Source organism: Prosopis cineraria, unplaced genomic scaffold (genome assembly GCF_029017545.1).
Source record: "Prosopis cineraria cultivar Desert tree isolate PC_DT_omini unplaced genomic scaffold, ASM2901754v1 PC13, whole genome shotgun sequence".
Lineage (NCBI taxonomy): Eukaryota > Viridiplantae > Streptophyta > Magnoliopsida > Fabales > Fabaceae > Prosopis > Prosopis cineraria.
The window spans coordinates 25690359-25711123 of record NW_026555344.1 but is presented as its reverse complement, the minus strand read 5'-3'; positions in this window follow the sequence as shown (position 1 = coordinate 25711123).

Genomic DNA, 20765 nt, shown 5'->3' with positions numbered 1-20765 from the left:
AAAAGGGACAGTAAGTTATTAATTGAAATAGACTCTTGAGCTCTATCTATGGCTCGTCCTAACAGAAATGGCCTTTTCTTCCCCTTCAGACACATCTTCAGCCTTTTCCTTTTTGATTTCATGAGTTGATCATGTCAGTTATAAGTAATCCCTAGATGGTGTGTCGCAACACATGCAACTTCCGCCATGATGCATGGCACAGTGAGTTCAATCTCACTTGTGCTCACGTGATATGTTTCGGATTGTCTTTCTACCTTTCAATCCTATCACTACAACATCTAAACAACACAAATGATCAACTCAACATTCAAATTACAATCAACCCCTTAATTACTAATTTATCCTTGATTAGCAACTAGTTCTTAGGATTGAAATTCAGGATGTTATAGAAAGCTTGGAAATCAAAGGAGGAAGATTTAGGTACTACTAGGGCTTCAATTTGGGAGGATTTTGAAGCTAAATTAGGCCTCCAATCTCTTGAGTAAGTTTTTCATCTTTCTTTTCTACCTCTACATCTCTTTTTATTGGATTTAAGAAGTGGGTGAATTTGCTCTAAATGGATTAAACTGTGAATCTATGTTTTAAAGACTTTAAGGGAATCTAAAGGTTTGATTTAAGTTTTTTAACCTTGAATAATGGTAATATGAATCTTATTTAGTGTTTGGTGAAAGTTAGATCAAGCCCTAGCTTAATTGTGGGATTTTAAAGTGTGACAGATTGAGATATTAGTTGTTATATTGTGATAAGAGTTAGAAGGAAGCTTGTGGGGATTGTGTGAACTAATTGTAACCTTGACTATCCTCTTTGTTAAGAATATGAGTGAGAAGTGGGAGAATTGAGATGATATTGGTATCTAATAGTGCTTGTGTTAATTGAAAATTAACATATAGTACTTGTTGTAGATTGTAACATGAGAAAACTTGCTTTGGCACAAGACTAGATTTAGTACCACGGGTAACCCTTTTAGTAACAAAAGGGTTGAGGCAACTAGGTGATTTATATTATTTATTACCTTGTATAAGTCATTCTTAAATTATTCTTGTATGATTTGTTATGTATATACATATAAATTTTGTAAAAGTTAACTATTTTAGAAAATGAGTAGAGTATTGATTTATGAAATTTCATGTTTTTGAATTAAGTGGTAAGATTTATTATGTTTGTTTAGAGATTAGTTTATGCATGGTCAAGTAAAGATATGTAGTGAAATATGACTTGTTAGAGGGTGGGAGGTCACCTCAGTAGAGTTAGTGAAGATTAAATCCAATGGTACTGCTGGCACCTAGGGATGCCAGTTATAGCTCATATTTTTCCTTAATGCCCAAAAAAGGGTACGGTATTGGAGACTTACTTTACTTAGTACCCTGAAGGGTATAGAGTTGGAGACTATACTTCTTAGCATCCATAAGATGTGGTGTTGGAGTAACCACAGCCCAATTACTCGTAATTGTGGGAACTTTTAATCCAAAAGTGATTTAGGACACCTTGACCGGGTAGTCGTACCATAGATGGTGAGCTTGAGGAATATACATGTGGTTTGATTTTGTGAAATAGCCTATTGATTTTGTTAGGAGTACTGAAGGACTATATAATTAATAATCATGCATTTAAATTATGTTGATCGTATATGGTGTGTTTATTATGCTTAGTTTAAAGCTTGTTTATAACTTGGTATGTTAATCGATTATGTTGATTATCTTAGTTATTGAGATTTTTATCTCACCTCATGGTTATCATTTTACAAGTTCTGTTATTGAGTCTAAGCAAGGAAAGGAATCAGGTAAGGACTCGCATACTTGCTACATTACAATTGTAATGCCTAATTTTAATTTGAGTTGTGTACGTAAACTTACATGGATGATAACATGAGTTGTCAATTAGGAATGCATGTCATTTTGATTGATTGCACTTGTATTATGATGTGAATATGTGGTAATTTTTGTGATGATGGGCTAAAATACTAATATAAGTACAAGGAATATTTTATATATGTAGTGTATTATGTGGTAATAGAGGCCAAATGGTGTATGTGGTAATGATTGTATATTTTTGGCTATATTGGGTAAAGCTGGAATTAAGTGGTCAAATTTTATGTTTGGTATGTTTTTATATGTTTAAATGTTTACTTAGGTGTATATTAGTGTATTGGACTTGGTTTAAGCCTCAAAATGGGTTAATGATATGAGTTTTGAGTTTTGGGTACTTGGATGTTTGAAAATTATTTTAAAAACTGACTTTACATTTGAGTATCTAAAATTCTCATATGGTGTCAGATCATAACTAAACTTGTACCATTATTAGCTTATTAAATAAGCTTCATATGGGCACTTAAATCAACCCAATCGAACATCGGATAGGAAAATAGCGCATTCAAAGTTTGTTCTGAAAAGCTATCATGATAGCATTTTGCTATCATGATAGGGACACATGCATCATAATGCATTGTGCACAAGCTGTGACCCATAGTACAATGGCTAACTTAGCCTTTCTGTACCATATGTCACGGCACATGGACCACAAGTCGTGGTGCATATGCCAAAATATTCAAAATATTCAAAAATTGTATTTTTAGCCTTATTTTCAAGTGTTTTGCTTTCTAAAACTTTTCCATGCTTCTCATATCTTTATAAATAATTAAGTTTGAGTTCAAACTACTTGTTTCAAGGAGTTTTTATGAAATCCCAAATATTCTAAAATTATTTCTAAAAGATTATTAGTTTTAACTCTTCTATATTTAATGTGAGCTTATGAGCAATCATTGCTCCTAATTATCATTATTTGTTGTGACTTTGTGGTGAATGTTAGTAATATTAGGGTGGACATTACATTAGACATAATGGCTTGTGACATAATGTGTTAGTTTAAGTTTTGATGATGACAAATATAGATGAGTTAGCTATACTTATGCCCACTTGTTTCATATATAGAGTAGTTAACAATGATTATAGAACAAATACTTTAAAGTATTTTTTAATTATGAGAATAAGTATTTTAAAGTGTTTTTACTTATGTTGCTCCATATTATATGAGATTTGAAAAAATGATTTGTGTGTATAAAAGTTATTTTATACTATTATATTTTTCATTATCTTAAATTGATTCTATATCCAAGAGCGATTCATAGTATTATCTTTCACAACTTGGATATATACATATTGATACTTAGACTAATTATTTTGTTCATATCATGTAAAGTTGTCCAAAGTGAAGATGAGAGTAAGCATAAAGAGGAACAAAGTTGAAGTCATTATTTACATGCTACACTTATGATTAAAGAACATAAAGATAAAAAGAAAGATGATCTAAGAAGAGCTTAAGAAGAATGAAGACATTCATACAAGCATGGATGCACCTTGGAAGCCTTAAATTTGAGAGGTATAATATCATTAAGTTAGGAGTCTTTATGTTAAACTCATTGATTTAGATATGAAGTATTGGCTCAAGATATCTTAAATAAAAATATGCATTTTAGCTATTAAGAGAAAGAGTAAGATAGTTTTTCATAATCATAGTTTTCATCTTTAATCACATATGTCTTACAAAGTTTGAAATGTTTTGATTGTTAACTCTATAAAGTTTTTAAAATTGTTTTATTTATTTAAAATAGAGTTAAGTTAAAAAATTTATGAACATTTAAAATCTAAGCCTTGAAAAGGAAATTGTGCAGAAAAGTAGTTTTAATCTTTGGTCATGTTTCATGTCATATCTCTCACTATAAAGATTATTTTAATGTGAAACATATGTCATTTGAAAATAGATTCCAATAGATTTTCAATGATAGTTTATTTATTCAAAATAGAGTTCTATTTAGAAAGATATGAAGTTTAGAAGTTGAGTATTAAGATGTTAATTTTGCACAGCATCCACTCTTAATCTTCGTCCACTCTTTGATCATATCTCAAAATTTTCATTGAATGTGAGTGTGAAAACTTTTTCATTAAAAATTAGGCTTCAAGAGATTTCCAATGATATATAATTTGTCAAATTTTAAGTTATATTGAGTGAGTTAGGACATTATGAAGTTATGTGTAGTGAAGTTGCAAAATCAAGTATGAGAGTAGCAGTCATGTATGCGTGATTTAGCACTAGTGTCTAATCTCTCATGATAGTACCTTGCATGCACATGTGGAATGGTACTTAAAAGCCTATTTTCATACTAAATAGCCTCCATATACTCAATCACGTGTGAAACAACCTGTACCCATGCGAGAAATGACCTCCAGAGCCTTATTTTTCATTCTATAGCCATTATGGTCTAAATCAAGCGTGAAGACACCTTGGTCCCTCACATGACTTGTCTTCTAAGCACTACAACATACATTTTCTTGCATGAATCAGTACTAATTACTCACAAGAATTTACACAAACGGCTATAATTACTGTGCAACAACTTTAAATGGTCATTTAATAATTTCTAATACTTATTTCACTCCATGAACTATAAATTTAACACTCCAAACTAATCTAATAGAGAGGAAAACCTCATAAGTTATCAAGCTATAAACTTCATGATCATATTACTCTTGTTATATGAAAAGTGTTATTCTTAAGCCAATATCATCTATATCTTGATCTTTTGAGTATTAGAACTTCATTATAATCATCATTACTCTTAGAGAGAGTTTCAATTGAATAATTTACATACTCAAAACCTTTGTAAAGTTGAGGGAGAGATTTTTCTTGAAATCAAGAGAGGGTTTTCTCTTGGGAAAAGAAGCTCACTAGTAAAATGAGTTGTTGTAAAGGCTTATAATTGACTAAACTAAACTTATAGATGTATTGAGGTGGCAAGCATCTACCCAAGCTTGTGTTATAATGAAGAAATCTCAAGTTGTTGCTTGGGAACTGGATGTAGGCTTAAGAGAATGAGCTGAACCAGGATAAACCATTATTTGCAATTTCTCTTCCCTTAACTCTTTATATTTCTAACAACCTTAGCTTATGCTATATTTTAGTGTTCAAAATATAATTTGATGTATTTACATGCTCTTTCTCAAACTTGCACTTAGAGATTGTTTCTAAATACTCTTACATATATTGATCTTGTAAAAATAACTTTAGCATTTTTACACACATAATTTAGAACTCAAATTTGTCTAAATACTTCTTTAAACATAGTTTTTCTAAAAAGGATTTGAAAGAACCGAAAATTCCTTAAATATCTAATTCACCCCCCTTTTGGGTGTGTTGCCATATCTAACAATAATGACTTGTAAAAAGTCAATTTAGGCAATTGAAGTTGACATACTTTATTTTTTAATTGGACAATGAATTTCATTCAATTTCATGGATGTAATGTCTGTGAAAACTCAAACACATAAAGCTAAATTAGCAATAGCTATCTTTAGCTAACACATGATTTGTATTAATGTATTATTATTTGTATTATCAATATTAGATGTACTTAGGTTAATTAGCATTGACCATTATGGATTAGAGTATTCCATGACAAAAGATAGATATGACTTAGGGAATGGTTGTAAGAAGCACTAAAAGTTCCTACCCATTTCTAATCCATATTATGGTCATTATATATTTGTCAAATTCCAATATGAACATAACCTCCTAAATGCATTGAGTTAATTAATTTCCAATACATTACTTGGCATAGTGTGTTATACCCTCCTCAATCACATAAACCATATCATCTGCAAAACATTCCATGATTAAGAAACTTCATGATGGGATTAACAAATGGGGAATTGTTGTGAGGATTCTAAGGAAAGGGAATGTGTACTAAAAGGAAGCCCCAACCAAGCTTTTATGCATTTCAATGATTTCATTAAATGAAGAGTTAATATTAGGCATAATTAAACCGCATTCCTTACTTAATTTATTACTTAATCCTTTATACTTATAAATGTAAATATTTACTTAGTCAACTTCTCTCTATTAAATGATGGTTGTTTTGCATGAGATCTTTAGGTAATAAGACCTATGCATCTATTGTGAGGGAGAATTTATTCTCTCAATACCACCAAATGCATGTTGAAGGAAGTACATACTTCATTGCAAATTTCATAGTTTCTCTTAACACAAAAGAATATAGGACTACTAATCATACATTTAAGATTACCTTCAGTCAATGAACATACATCACAGTAGAAGAGGCGCCTATCTACTAAGGCAATTAATTAAAGCAAAGGTAGAGATTTACATATGGTTTTTATCAATTTAGAAAAATCTTATGATCTTGTACCAATAGACACACTTTAGAAAGCTTTCACAAATAAGGGAGTTTAGATTGGTTATATTAAAGCTATACAAGATATGTATGAGGAGGCATCAACTAGTATAAGAACATTTAGTGGTGTGACAAAGAAAGTTATTGTAAGGATTGGCCTACACTAGAAATCATCTTTGATGCCTTACCTATTTGACCTAATTTTAGATATTTTAATTGAGCATATCCAAGAGAAAATTTTCACTTTCATTCTTTTTGCGGATGATATAATTCTTATTGTGGATTCAAGTCATTAGCTCTAAATTTTTACAGAAGAAGACCTTAGAGTTCAAAGAGTTTTCGCTTGAGTGGGAGTAAGACAGAATATATGCATTGTGCTTTTGATAAAAGATAAGTTTATAGTAATTTGAAAATGAGTTTGGGAGATTAGATCATACCACAAGATAAAAATTTTAAATATTTATGAGTGATTATTCAAAATGATGGTGAAATTGATGGGGATCCTTTACATAGGATACAAGATAGGTGATTTAAATGGAAAGAGGCTAAATGGGTTATTTGTGATAGAGATGTATCAAATAAGCTTAAAGGAAAGTTTTATCAAAATGCTATAAGACTAGTCATGTTATATGATAGTGAATGTTGAGCTATAAATGGACAACATAATAGCATAAAGTTACAATAGAAAATATGGAAATGTTATGATGGATGTGTGGATATACAAAAAAGATAAAATCTATAATGAGCATATATAAGAAAAAGTGGGTGTGATGTCTATTGAGGAGAAGATAGTAGAAAATTATTTGAGATGCTTTGGATAAGAATAGAAAAGACCATGGGAGGCCTTGGTGAGGAGAGTGGAATGGATAATATTGATTCTTATAAAGAAAGGTAGAGAAAGATCAAAGAGAACACTTATGAGAGTTGTTGAACGAAACCTCTTGGTTAACACTCTTTCTAAAGGCTTAGTTCTTAGTAGAGCATAATGGCATCATGCAATTCATATAGTTGACTCCATCTAATAGGATAAAGCTTGTTATTGTTGTAAGATTTTAAAGTTGTATTGGCAAACTAAAGCCATTTTGGGCAAATAATAATGTAATCTCTCTTAGTTAAAGAGATGATGAACATAATGAGTTAAAGAGGTGATGAACATAATGGTACAATGTTTGAGATGTAGCATTTAAATTAATGTCAACATTTTTTTTACTTAAGTTTTTTGCCTAATGCAATTGGATCTTCACTACCTAATGTGTTTGAAGCTAATAATTCATATTCCAATTTTAAAAAAATATGATGAAATTGAGGACCTCAATGCTATATATTTTATGATCAACTTATATTGTTGAAAATGATTTAATCTGCCGCAAATTTCTTCATTTTGTTCAATAACAATTATCTATTTGAGTTTTGACAATAACTTATTCAAAATTAACAATAAACAATTCTAGCGTTAATAAGTTATAAAAATTGATAGAATGTGTTTAATTGTATAAGTATTAGTTCATCATCAACAAGTATCAATATTATTTTTAATAATAAGTCATTCAAAATTAACAATTAGAAATCCATTTGGGCTTTAACAAGTTAGAAAAACTGATAGGATGTACTTAATTATACAAGTGTTAGTCTTTTACTAATAAGTATTCATTCAGGTTTTAATAACTCATTTAAAATTAACAATTTAGTCATGCTTTAATAAGTTAGAAAAACTAATAGAATGTGTTTAATTGTACAAGTATCAGTCTTTCATCAATAAGTATCTATTAAGATTTTGACAACAACCCATTCGTAATTAAGAACAATGCATTCAAACTTTAACTAGATAGAAAAATTGACAGCATATGCCTAATGGAACAAGTATTTATCCTACATAAATAACAAGCTATTTAAGATTTAACAACAAGCCATTCATGATTAATAAGTAACAACAGAAGTAACATTAGTAAAATAACAAGTATCATTTATGAATTAACAACATGGCGTTATGTTATGAGAAATAAGTGGTTTGAAATTAAATTTATTATCTATATGAACATGCTATTTTAATGATATTTAAATGTCAATTTACAAATGTGAGCTTGTAAAATACATGAATTTTTAAAACTCTCAATTTGTAATTAACCATGTCATATTAACAAGTAACGATAGTAAAATAATAAGCACTATTTAAGAATTAATAACATATTGTTAAGTTATAACATAGAATTGATTTAGAAACTTGGGTTACTACATAATTTTTTTTCCATATATGATTAAATGGGCTTAGTGAGACTAAGCATTTTTAGGTAGCCAAGGGGTCATGGGATCAAACCCTTTGGCCACTCTTTTCAATTATTCTTCAATAAAATTGTCAATAGCATTGGAACTTTAGTGTCTGGTTGCCCTCTGCTGACTTTGTTGTCAGTAAGGTCTTTGCCTATATTAATACTAGGGGTGACCTTTTTTTTTAAAAAAAGGATATTATGGTTATGTCATGCTCAAACTTATTTACATTTTAATTTCTCATTCCTGCAATGATAAGTGATGACAAGAAAGACAAACTTTTATTGAAGAAATGAAAAGTGATCACTCCTTAGGGGTGTAATTTGAATTAATTAAGATGAAGAAATTACAATATTTAACCCAACATTTATTTGACTCATCTTCAATGCTCATTGTATGCGCACTGTTTCATGATTTAAAAAAATATTTGGGATGTTCATATTTAATTTGAATAGCTTAGATTTAAAGCTTTTAATTTACACTTTATATTTTTTAAAATAAAAATTTATAAAAAATATTTGATAAAAAAAAGTTTAGGTGAGTTGAATTCTAAGAGCTTACATAAATAGGTATTTTATATATCATCCCTTGTGAGTTATAAGTCAAATTCTTAACAGCTGAATCAACTTTCGTGTTAATAAATTTGTTCATAATCAACTGAACAATACATATTTAATTAAAAAAATTAATATAATTTTTTATAATTTTTATAAATTCACTATCCAAATTTATTTTGGGTGATCCAAATTAAAAATTTTTAACTTATAATTTATTTAAAAATATTTTTAAAAAAGTTTCCCCTAGGAGATTATCTTTATTTTTAAAAATTATTTATCAAAATAAATTTTATAATAAAATTTATATTAAATTTGAATTGTCCAAAATGATATAATACATTCAGATAATAAATTTATAAAATTATAAAAAAAATTTAATATTAAATTGAAATATTTGAATTACTATGTTTTTAGATCAAAAGACAGGAAGCTATGCCGAAGGTTGCTATTTGATGATCCTTGGATGGTTTAGGGACACTACCTAGCTTTATGAAGGCAGAGTTTAAACTTTAACCCCTATTGTAACAAGGGAAGAAACTTATGATATGGCTCAGAATCCCTTCATTTTTGTTACACTGCTATATTGAACAACTTATTTTTGAACTTGGCAATATGATCAGAAAAGCTTTAAAGGTAGATCTGAACACGTTAGCCTAAAATTAGTTAAACAATAACACAGTTGATTGAGGGTGCTATGTCAGAGTTAGTGTTGAAGTTCATCTCAATAACAACTTACAGTCCCAACTTGTTATACATAAGAAGGTTTATGTTGTGCAATATGAAGGACTAGACATCGTTTATTTTAAATGTGATAAATTTAGACATCGGCATAATAACTACCCCTGGAATGATGCTGTGTGTAATGCCCTCATTGACATTCTCATATGCTCTACTACAATCAATCTAATTACTTCAAAATTATTTAGTTTGAAAACATTGAAAGCCTTGGGATCCCAATAAAAGATCTCCAAAAATCATTTTTTTATAATTTCCTCAAAACATAAAGCATTATACATAGCGGAAGCAATCTCTAAAGATACATTTAAGTCCAAGAAAACAGGTACATTTAAGCAAAATTAAGTTAAATTTGGCACAGTGCGCTATGGCTCACGCCATAGGTGTCACAGCATGTGGCTCGGAGGCCATAGCTTCTTGTTTTGTGCCGTGCACCGCGGCATGCAGGTACATGAACCACAGCGCACCCACTTGAATTTGCTATCATAAGATAGTTTTTGAGGTGAACTTCAGATGTGCACAATTTTCACATATAATGTCCAGTTGGGACGATTTAAGTGCCAGACAAAGCTTGTTTTAAAATCTAACTAATGACATTGGTTTTATTTCAATTCGATATCTCTATCAAAAATTGGACACCTAAGTTGTATTTTGGCCATTTCTGCTAAAATTTTATCACTTAAGTGTCTCAATTTAAAACCAATTGTTATTAACCACTTTTAGGTCTTGAACATATCCAAATGGATAAACGCTCTTGATTGACTACACACATGCACAATATGACACACATGCATATATTTGGCCTGTAAATCGCCCATTTCACACTTTGGGCTAAAATCACATTTTTAGTTCTTTAATTCTTACATGGCCAAATCATCACATATACTCTTTGTAACATCTTAAGTTTCTCAATTGGTAATTATTAGTGTTTTTAAGGGTAAATTAGTCAATTTAAATAAATTATTAATTAATGAGGTTTTTGAGAGACTGATATAGTCTTTGGATCCCTCGACAGTCTTAAAAAAGGGCTAGAGCTCTATTTGAGAGGGCTATAGCATGAAAGGAAGTTTAAAATTTTGTGAGACTTTCTGTGCCATGCGCTAGAGTGGGCATGTCAATGCGCCGCGGCATACGTGCAAAATCAACACTTATCAATTCATGAAAATAGATTAGAAACATAAGAGAGAAAGAAACAAAAATGAGAGAGCGATAGAGAAGATCTCCTGGTCTATTAGGGCACGATCCCTAGGCTACTTTGGAAGCATTTAGAGCTTGAATCACCATTGGATAAGTTCCATATTCCTCTTCTCCCTCTTTTATGTGAAAATATAGATAGGTGGAGTAATAGGGGCTTTGATTTCGGTTCCCTTGAGTTTAGACTGAATTGATTGGTTTATTTAAGGTTTTGGAAAGTTAAATCAAGCCTCTAACCCTAAGTTTATGAGTTTTGTGGTGATTGAAAATTTTTGATAAGGGTTTGGATGAACCTTAGGCATAATTTTGAAGATTTTGAAACAATGTGGGATATTAATTAGTGATTTTGGTGTGTTGGGATATTTAATAAGATAGTTAGAATGTTTAGGAATGGTTAATATTGTTAGAAAAAGAATTTGGGTATTTTAAACACTTAGAGCCTAGTGAATTCAGAGTTATCTGGAGTGATAATTGATGATTGTCACTTGATTGTGTAGATTGAGCATTACTTGAGCTATATCGTGCATATAGACAGTGTGGACCTAACGTTAAGCCATGGTAACCCTTTTGTGTGATAAAGGGTTGAGGTAACAAAATGATTTACACTATTCAATTATAATACTTAACTATATGTGAGTATATATGTTAAATTTATTACTTGAGATTTGATAACCTTGCATATTATGAAATGTGGTTTTGTGCATGAAAAATTGATTTATAAATGATGAGTATGATGAAAGTTATATATGAATGGGTTGAGAAATTTAAAATGTATATGTGATATATATGTTGAGTAGAGGCATGATCATGTTAGGGGTGGGAGTTCACCCGAAGGAAGTAGTAGTGAAAGTCCATATGACATGTATCTCCTTAGTGTCTAGTGAGGCATGGTGTTAGAGATTTTCTTCTTAGTACCCATGCCGGATATGACGTTGGAGAGTAACGCTCCTTAACATCAATGATGCATTGTTGGAGTAATGACACCTCGATTCATGTGTGATAGGGGGAAACCGTAGTTTGGAAGTGGGATAGGACACCTTTGGCCAAGTGATCTTACCACGGAAGGTGAGCTCGGATCAATGCGAATGTGCACCTGGTCCAAGAGCTTATAGTTTCGGTCGAGGTGATATACAGGCTCGGATGGTAAAACGATCATGTTGTGGTAAATGATTTGTGTGGATGAAAAAGAATATGTTATAATATGCAAAAGTATATTTTGGTGTTTTAATAACCTTACTCCCTAATGATTGTGTATGTTAATTAATAGTGGTGAATTATTCTGTTACTGAGATGCTTATCTCACCTCATGGTTATATTTTACAAGTGAGGGCTCTAGTAGATGCAAGGGGAAGGAAGGGACAATTAAAGAGGGAAAAGCATAGTTGTATAGCTCTTCCCTTTCCTCTTTTTGGATATTTAATGAATATTGTCAATATATATAATGCCAACTTCAGAACATGGCACCATTTTGAATATCACCTGTATGGATTTATGATAAGTGCGTATACCTTAGTCCAAGGTTAATGTGGTGGATTATGTGTGTGTGCTATGCCAAGTTACAATGACAAGTGATGAATTGAAGTGATTTATGTGCCAAAATGATCAACTGACATGTGTGATTAGATTTTATCTACCCCTTTATGTTGTTGTGAATTGGGATTTTAAATGATCATTTTGAGTGTAAATGCTTAATTATGTATTATAATTGAATTTTCATGTTGTGTGTGGTCTATTTGAGGTGGTCAAAGTATCTCTGGGGCTAATGGCAATTGGCATTGTGGGTTAATCACCTTTGTGTGTGTTTTGATGTAAAATGAACCATTTTGGGTTTGGGTATCTATCTTTTAAACAGATAATTGTTTGAGTATGAAATTGGTGCCATTAGTTATAAGGCTCAAAGAGCTTTGTGTGAACACATGAATCGCTTAAATCGGACGTTGGATGGTGAAATAGCACCCTCCAGAAGTTCAAAGGGCTATCATGATAGCAATCTGCTGTCATGACAGTAGGTGCGCACTGCAGCATGTGGTTGTTGTACTACGGTGCAAGGGGCTTTTGAGGAAATCATCCCTCTATGCTATTAGCATGGGAGGCAAGGCTTGCGCCGCGGTGGACGGACCCAAATTTTTGCAAAAAGGCTTGTTTCAGCCTGTTTTGAAGTGATTTGATTTTCATGCTTTTGTATTTGTTCTAAATAGATTTTTTACCATAGTTTGAGCTCAAATAATATTTTAAAAAGAATTTTCTTAGGATCTTAATATTTTAAACTAATTATCTTTAAACCCTTGAGTTGTGGTAACTTCTTTATGGGATTTTATTTAATCCTAGTTATTACAACGGTGTGTAAGTGTTGTCTTGGTAATGTCAAGAAGGACATTACACTCTTCACACATCTTATATCCACACACACATATACATTCATCTACTAGCCCATCCAATTATTTTATCATTCACACATATCCAAGGGCTAGGGAACTCTAAATCATCAGATATACCACAAATACAACTTTATGCACATGTATTGAATCCTATGGTAACTTATACATATTTACAACTACTACCAATAAATTCATTATACCAAATTCTTATAAAGGCTTAGGCAAGAGATGCCAACTTAGCCTATATCCTTTCCTTTTGAACTACTAGTACCAGAATCTGAAAAATATAAATAACCAAGGGTGAGATAAAAATCTCAATAACTAATATAGCTCATTTAACGTCTATTTCCATAAATAATCATGTTAAAGTAATAAAACTAAAATAATATCGATTCTATATATCAACATAAGAAATAATTTCATCCTTTCAAGGATTTCAACACAATGATATGCTAGTATGATCATCTAGCCACCAAAACTCCAATGCTCCTTGACGTAAAACCATAGGCTCTCCCAAATCAACCATTTGTTGACCCGAGCACACTTTTAATGGTAGAAACACATGGCTAAGGGTAATCTAACCCACCTACAGACTATGGTTTTCCTTTTTACACACTTGTGATAGAAGCATCATTGACTCTTAACTGCACCCTAATGGGACTAGGGAGTTGCTAGACTGCCTAGATGTCCCATGGTACCAGTCCTATAATATGTTGTACTAGATTACCTATGGTAATAGCTCGTATAATGCTACATTAGATGTCCTATGGTGTTAGCCTGACCATATGAATTTTTCACTCACCTATCTCCACATATACATCTCCAAATATCTTGGGTGAACTCCTTTCCCCTATGATCATGCTCTTTCACAATTATCACTACTTATCCACATTTCCACAATATATAATGCCATAACATATATATATATATATATATACATATCACTTGAAATCAAGTAACCTTTCAAATCTCATTTCACAAACCATTGCACATGCTAAAACTATTTCAATAACAAATCATGCATAAAACTCTTAAAACAACAAATTCATCACTTTATATTTACTTTTACACAGTTATAATAGTTAATAAACACAATAAACTATATAGTTACCTTAACCTTTTTGTTTACTAGAAAGGGTCACTTGTGTTCCAACAACCCTATTCAAGATCCTTTTTCATAATTCATATGTCACACAATAGAATTTATACAAAAATTGGCAACTCAAAGTCAATTTTCACTATTGACAAAAATGCCAGTTGTCACGCTTAAGCACCTAATTGCTGTCAACTCCATAATTCACACTCAATTACACGCATTACCACTTATTACCCCTCATTACAAGCTTTAGCATTTCTAGCTAAATTTCTCTCAATACTCTCTTTCTAAATTAGGGCAAATCTTGCCTATAGCTTCAAAGTTTTATTGTTCCGACTCCAACCAGTCATAAAGTACTAGTTTAGTTTTGGAGAACCTTTCTATTACTATAGAGTAAGAAATTAACCTCTTAAAACTCCTAAATTCAATTTCTCACTAGTTAAAACTAAGAGAAAATAGGGTAGAATTAGAAGTTAAGATAGTACGTGACTTACCTGATAAGTAACAGGTTGAAAACACCGTCTTTGTTCTTGATTATGCTTGCCTTAGCACATCCCCCTTCTATTCTCCATGCCAAACCTCTCCTTTACATTCTCCCTTTCTATTTTCATGAGTTGGACATGTCTTATTAATCAAAGTTTAGCATTATGTACCGTGGTGCATCTATCTCCTACCGCAGCGTGTGGCACAGTAAAGGAAATCCTTACTATGCTCATAAGCTCTGCTTGGGGATTCTGCTTTTTCTCTTATATCTGTTCATATAATATCCCAATAGGTCAAAATAACACTTCACTATTAAGAATTCTAATTCCACATTAAATCACTAATTCATTCCTAATCAGTCATTAATACAGGGTTAGAAATTTAGGATGTTACACTGTGAATGAGATTTTGATGTACAATAGCTCTTCCTTCACAATTTTAGGTGATGGAGGACCACCATGAGGAGAAATATTTATTGTGTAGTGTTCCTAGAGTCTCAATAGAAGTTTCATGTAATAGATGGATGCTTCCTAAGAGAACTTTTAGACAAAGACCACCTTTGATGGAAATAAATGAAAGACCCAGCCAATACTAGCTGTAGTCAACCTAGAAAGACCAAACTGGAGTATTGAAAACATGCCTTGATGTCTTATCAAATTTGCATGAAAAGGACTAATCAATTGTAAAAAGAAACATATCTAAAGGAAAAGCTATAGCTATTGAATGGAGACGCAAGGAAAGTAAGGTTGCCCCCTTGAATGATTAGAGTAATGTGAAAAGATAAGAAGACAAATGAGCATGTCAAAATTTTTGAAGTGGGTGAAACGAGCAAGCAACAGGGAAAAGAAAGAGAATTAGTTGGTGTACAGCCTGAGCAATAGGTAGAGAAAAAAATGAGCTTCAATTTGGGTTAGGAAAGAATAAAAAACATATAAATTTTCGAGAACATGGGCTAAATACCCTAAAAGGCCCATCTAAGGGGAAAGAAAAGTAAGGAAACTAAGAGGAATACTATAACTAGGCCTAAAGTCATTTCACTATTATTAAAAAGGAAGTATGTCTGTAGAGCCCAAAACATTATGATGGTGTCAATATCTCGAATTAGGCCTTTGATATTTGAACAAGGGGAATCTAATAATATTAAAAATATTAAGGAGAACCCATAACAAGCAATCAATAAGGATCATGAACTGGGCCTTAACGCACAAATGGATCATAATCCTATAATTCAACCCTTTTATGTTCCATTCAACTTAATTAGATATGCATGCCATTATCATATTACCTTAAAGCAATTGGAATCAAATTCTCAAATGGGAGAGAAGAATAAGGATAGTGACCTTTGGTTTGAAACTACTAAAAGCGTTAAAGATGATGTTCTAAGTAAAGATATAAGATTGATGGCTATCAATGAGCTAGGATGACAAGTCTTCTTGTCACTTGCTGCCCCTTAAATTTGTTTTTTATGAATCTTATAGCTTGGAATTATAGAGGCACTGCCTTTAAAACTTTTCATTAGAGAGATAATGATTTAAATAAGGGGAAGGATATTAATATTTTGGTGCTCTATGAGATTAGAGTTTGTAGGCTGAAAGCTGATGCTATAGTTAGGAAATTAGGTTTCAATAATTAGATTAGGGTAGAATCAACTAGTTATGTGGGGGGAATTTGGTTACTCTGAAAAATGATAAGATTCACATCCATTATGTTTCTTCTACCGTTCAACTTATCCATGTTGTTATGACTTGTAAAATCAATAATCACATGTGTTGATTGAGTTAAATGTATGGTGAACCTTATGCTACTCTACTAAACACCTTGGGTTTAATTTGATAAACTTGAGTTGCAATCAAGTGGAACCTAGGTTAGTTGTTTGGGACTTTAATGCTTATCTTTCTATAAACAACAAACAAGGAGGATCTTATCACAACTCTTTGTCCATGAAACAATTCAATGAATGCATTTAAATGTCTAGTCTAATGGTTATAGATTATGTTAGGGATCACTTTAGAATGCATTGATTGGGCTTTCTTGAATATTCATTGGAACTCATTGCTTCCTTTTGTTAAGGTTCAATACTTAACTAAGTTTGGCTTTGATCATCGACCACTTCTAATCAATACAGGAATGGAGAATAGGTATAAATATTCTAAGCCACGCTTCTGATGCCAAACTACATGGCTATTAGAGGAAGGCTTTATTGATGTGGTCAAGAATTTATGGTCTTCTAGTAGTTGGATAGAACATGTTGCTATTTTACAACTACTGCAATTGACTGGAACAACTAGAAAATTAGTAATATTCCTGCCAAGAAGAAATCCTTGCTACATCGTATTAATAGCAATGAGAAAGCTAGAAGTAAAAGGGACTAAACACTTAGTACAGATTGAAAAAGAGTAGTACAAATTGAAAAAGAGCTTTAGAAGGAATATAATAAAGTGCTAGTGCAAGGAGTTAATTTGGTTTCAAAAATTTAGATGCAACTGACTTAAATGGGGTGACAAAAATAGTAAATTCTTCTATACCTCCACTAATGAAAGAAGAAGGAGAAATCAAATTGATTGTTTGAAAAATCATAAGGGAGACTAGATTTTTTGAGCAAATAGAGTTAAAACAAATGGCTATAGATTATTACAGAGATTTATTCAAGAGTAATGGTGCCTCCCCTAACAATGTGGCTTCTAGTCATATCCTTCCTCACCTTGAGAAGGCTAAGTACATTTCCTTGTCATCTAATGTTAATAGGGAGGAGATCAAAGAAGTTGTTTTTGATATGGGAGCCTTTAAACCTCCATGCTTAGATGGAATATTGGCCATCTTCTTATAGGAATATTGGCAAATTTGAGAAAGCCAATTTGTACTATGATAAAAGATATTTTTAGGGAACTAGATATGGTCAATGATTTAAATAGCATGCATTTGGCTTTGATTTTAAAATTGGATAAACCTAAACAAATGAAAGACTTTCAGCCTATTTCCTTATGCAGTGTAAGTTACAAGATTGTGTCCAAAGTTCTTTGTTGCTATATTAAGAAAGTTATGGACAAACTTGTGGGAAATCATTAATGTAGCTTTACTATTAGTAGACAAAATAGTGATAATATAATAATTGCCCAAGTAAGTTGTCTACTCTATGAAGAACAAAAAGGCTTCAAAGGAGTTTATGGTAGTCAAGGTGGATTTGAAAAAAGCATATAACAAGCTGGAATGGGCTTTCATTTATGAAATGTTAAAGCTTGAGGGTTTTTCAGAGAGGATTTGCAACTTGATTATGACTTGCATATCAACTACCTCTATCTAAATCTTTTAAAATAGGGAACCTTTAAAGTCTTTCAAGCCATCTAGGGATATAAGGCAAGGTGATCTTATATCTCTATATATCTTTACTCTTTACACGGAAAGACTAAGCCATATTATTCTTGATGCGGTGGATAATAAATAATGGATTCTCATTAAGCTTTGTAAAGATGGACCCCCTTGCCATGACTCTTTTTTGTAGCTGACTTAGTTCTTTTTGGCAAGGTTTACTTAAGTCAAGTGGAGTATATGTTAGATTGTATCAATAGATTTTACATGAACTCTTTATAAGATGAAAACCAAGTTATGATGCTCCCAAAATGTTCATTTTTTAAGGTCCTTTGATTTGAGTAGAAAGGTGGGTGTTAGTCTAACTGGTGGTTGTGGAAAGTATTTAGGCATTCCTCTTGTTCACAAGAAGGCATCTTATGTGCTGTTTACTCTAATAATTGAGAAGACTTAGACATGTCTTAATAGTTGGAAAGGTAAATTCATGAACAAAGCAGGTAGAGTTACTCTCATCAAAGTTGCAATATCTACTTTACCTTTTTATTATATGCAAACCATGCTCTTGCTTAAAACAATCTTGAATGAACTTGAGAAGCAAAGTATAACCTTCTTTTAGGATCATGATGCAAATAACCATGGGCTTCATTTGGTATCTTAGGACCAAATCAAGTGGGACAAAGAGGAAGGCAGCTTAGGAATCAAAGATCTTAGAAAATAGAATATAGCCTTTATTATGAAACTTTAATGGAAGCCCTTGACTGATAAGGATTCCTTATAGGTTAAAGTTCTTAGATTGAAATACAAATGTCAATCTAGATGTAAGCCTACTATTAAGAAAAAAATAGAGTTCTTCATTGTCTTGGAGAAGCATTTGTGATGTGTGGGATACTTTCATGAAAGGCATAGGGAAGATAATTGGGCATAGGAAAGCAACTTCTTTTTGGTTCGATAATTGGTTTGAGGTAAATATGCCTTTTGTTGATCTCATATAGGGCTATGAAGGATTTATTACTAGAGAAGAGTGGGTAACTGATTATCGAATGGCTAATGGAGAATGGGACAGATGGAGACTTAGTGGTTGGTTTAACTCTTAAAATGTTGATTGTCTAAGTTGAGTGCACCTACCCGTGAGGAGAGAGGAAAGGATAAATTTTTCTAGAAGATGGATCTTTCACTATTAAATTTGCCTATAAGTTTATTTTTATAAGTGGTCAATATTTGGAAGATCTTATGGTAGTGGCAAGTCCTCGAGAAAGTCAAATCCTTCATGTGGATATTCACTCATAGAAAAGCACACACAATGGATCTTATACTTAGAAGAGGGCTTCAAATCGATGATAATTGTCTGTTTAGTTGCAACAACAAGGAAGATTTAATTCAGTTGTTATGAGATTATATCAAAGCAAAAAACAAGTGGCTTTCTATTCTTAAAGAGGGAAACCAAGAACCCTTTTTCTCAAAACGGGGAGTAGATTGGGTTAAATGGAACCTGAAGCATGAAGCTAGGGCAAACTTCACAAGAAAACTTCCTTGGTCAACTTTATTTAGTTTCATTTGTTGGGATATCTGGGTTACTAGATGTAGTTTGGTTTTTGGATTTGCTGTGGAAGACCCTAATCATTTGGGGATCTCTAGTTTGTTTAAGGCCTCCCTAGATATAAAGTTGATAAACAACTATTTATTTTCAAAACCCCACAAAGGTGAGACACCCTAAAAGAATACTTCAAATAGTAAGGTTGCCAAACTCTACATTGATGGGTTTGTGTGCAATGATGGTCAAAGTGGTTATGGTGGCATATTACTTGATCAATGCAATAATTGGGTATGTGGTTGCAATGCAAAACTCAATTCAATCAATAATAATAAGGAAAAGTATGTAATATGTAATGCCCTTACTGACATTACCTTGCGCTCGACAACAACCTTACTAATCAAATTAAAATCATTTACTTTGAAAACATTGAAAGCCTTGGGATTCCAATAAAAATTTTCAAAAATCATTTTATAACTCACTCAAATTTAAATCTTTATACACATAATAGAAGCAATAAATTTATGTGCATTAAGGATTAGGAAAACATATGCATTACTGGCACCGTGCGCCACAGCATGTGGCATAGAGGCCACAGCTGCTTGCTCTGTGCCGTGCGTCGCAGCATGCTGGTACATGTGCTGTGGCGCACACAATTAAATTTGCTGTTAAATGGCAGTTTCTGATACGAAATTTAGATGCTCGCCATTTTCACATACGATGTCCAATTGGGATGATTCAAGCACCCACATGAAGCTTATTTTAAAATCTAACTAATGGCATTAGTTTCAACTCAATCCGATATCTCTATAAAAAATTGGACACCCAAGTGCATTTTGGCCATTTTCTATCAAAATCTTGCCACTTAAGTGTCTCAATTCAAAGCCAAATGTTATTAGCTACTTTTTGGGTCTTGACTAAGTTCAAATGAATAATGCACACCTAATTGACCACACATATGTACAATATATCACACATACACACATTTGGCCTATACAAAATTACAAAAAAAAAAATACAGCTGACTAATATTGTG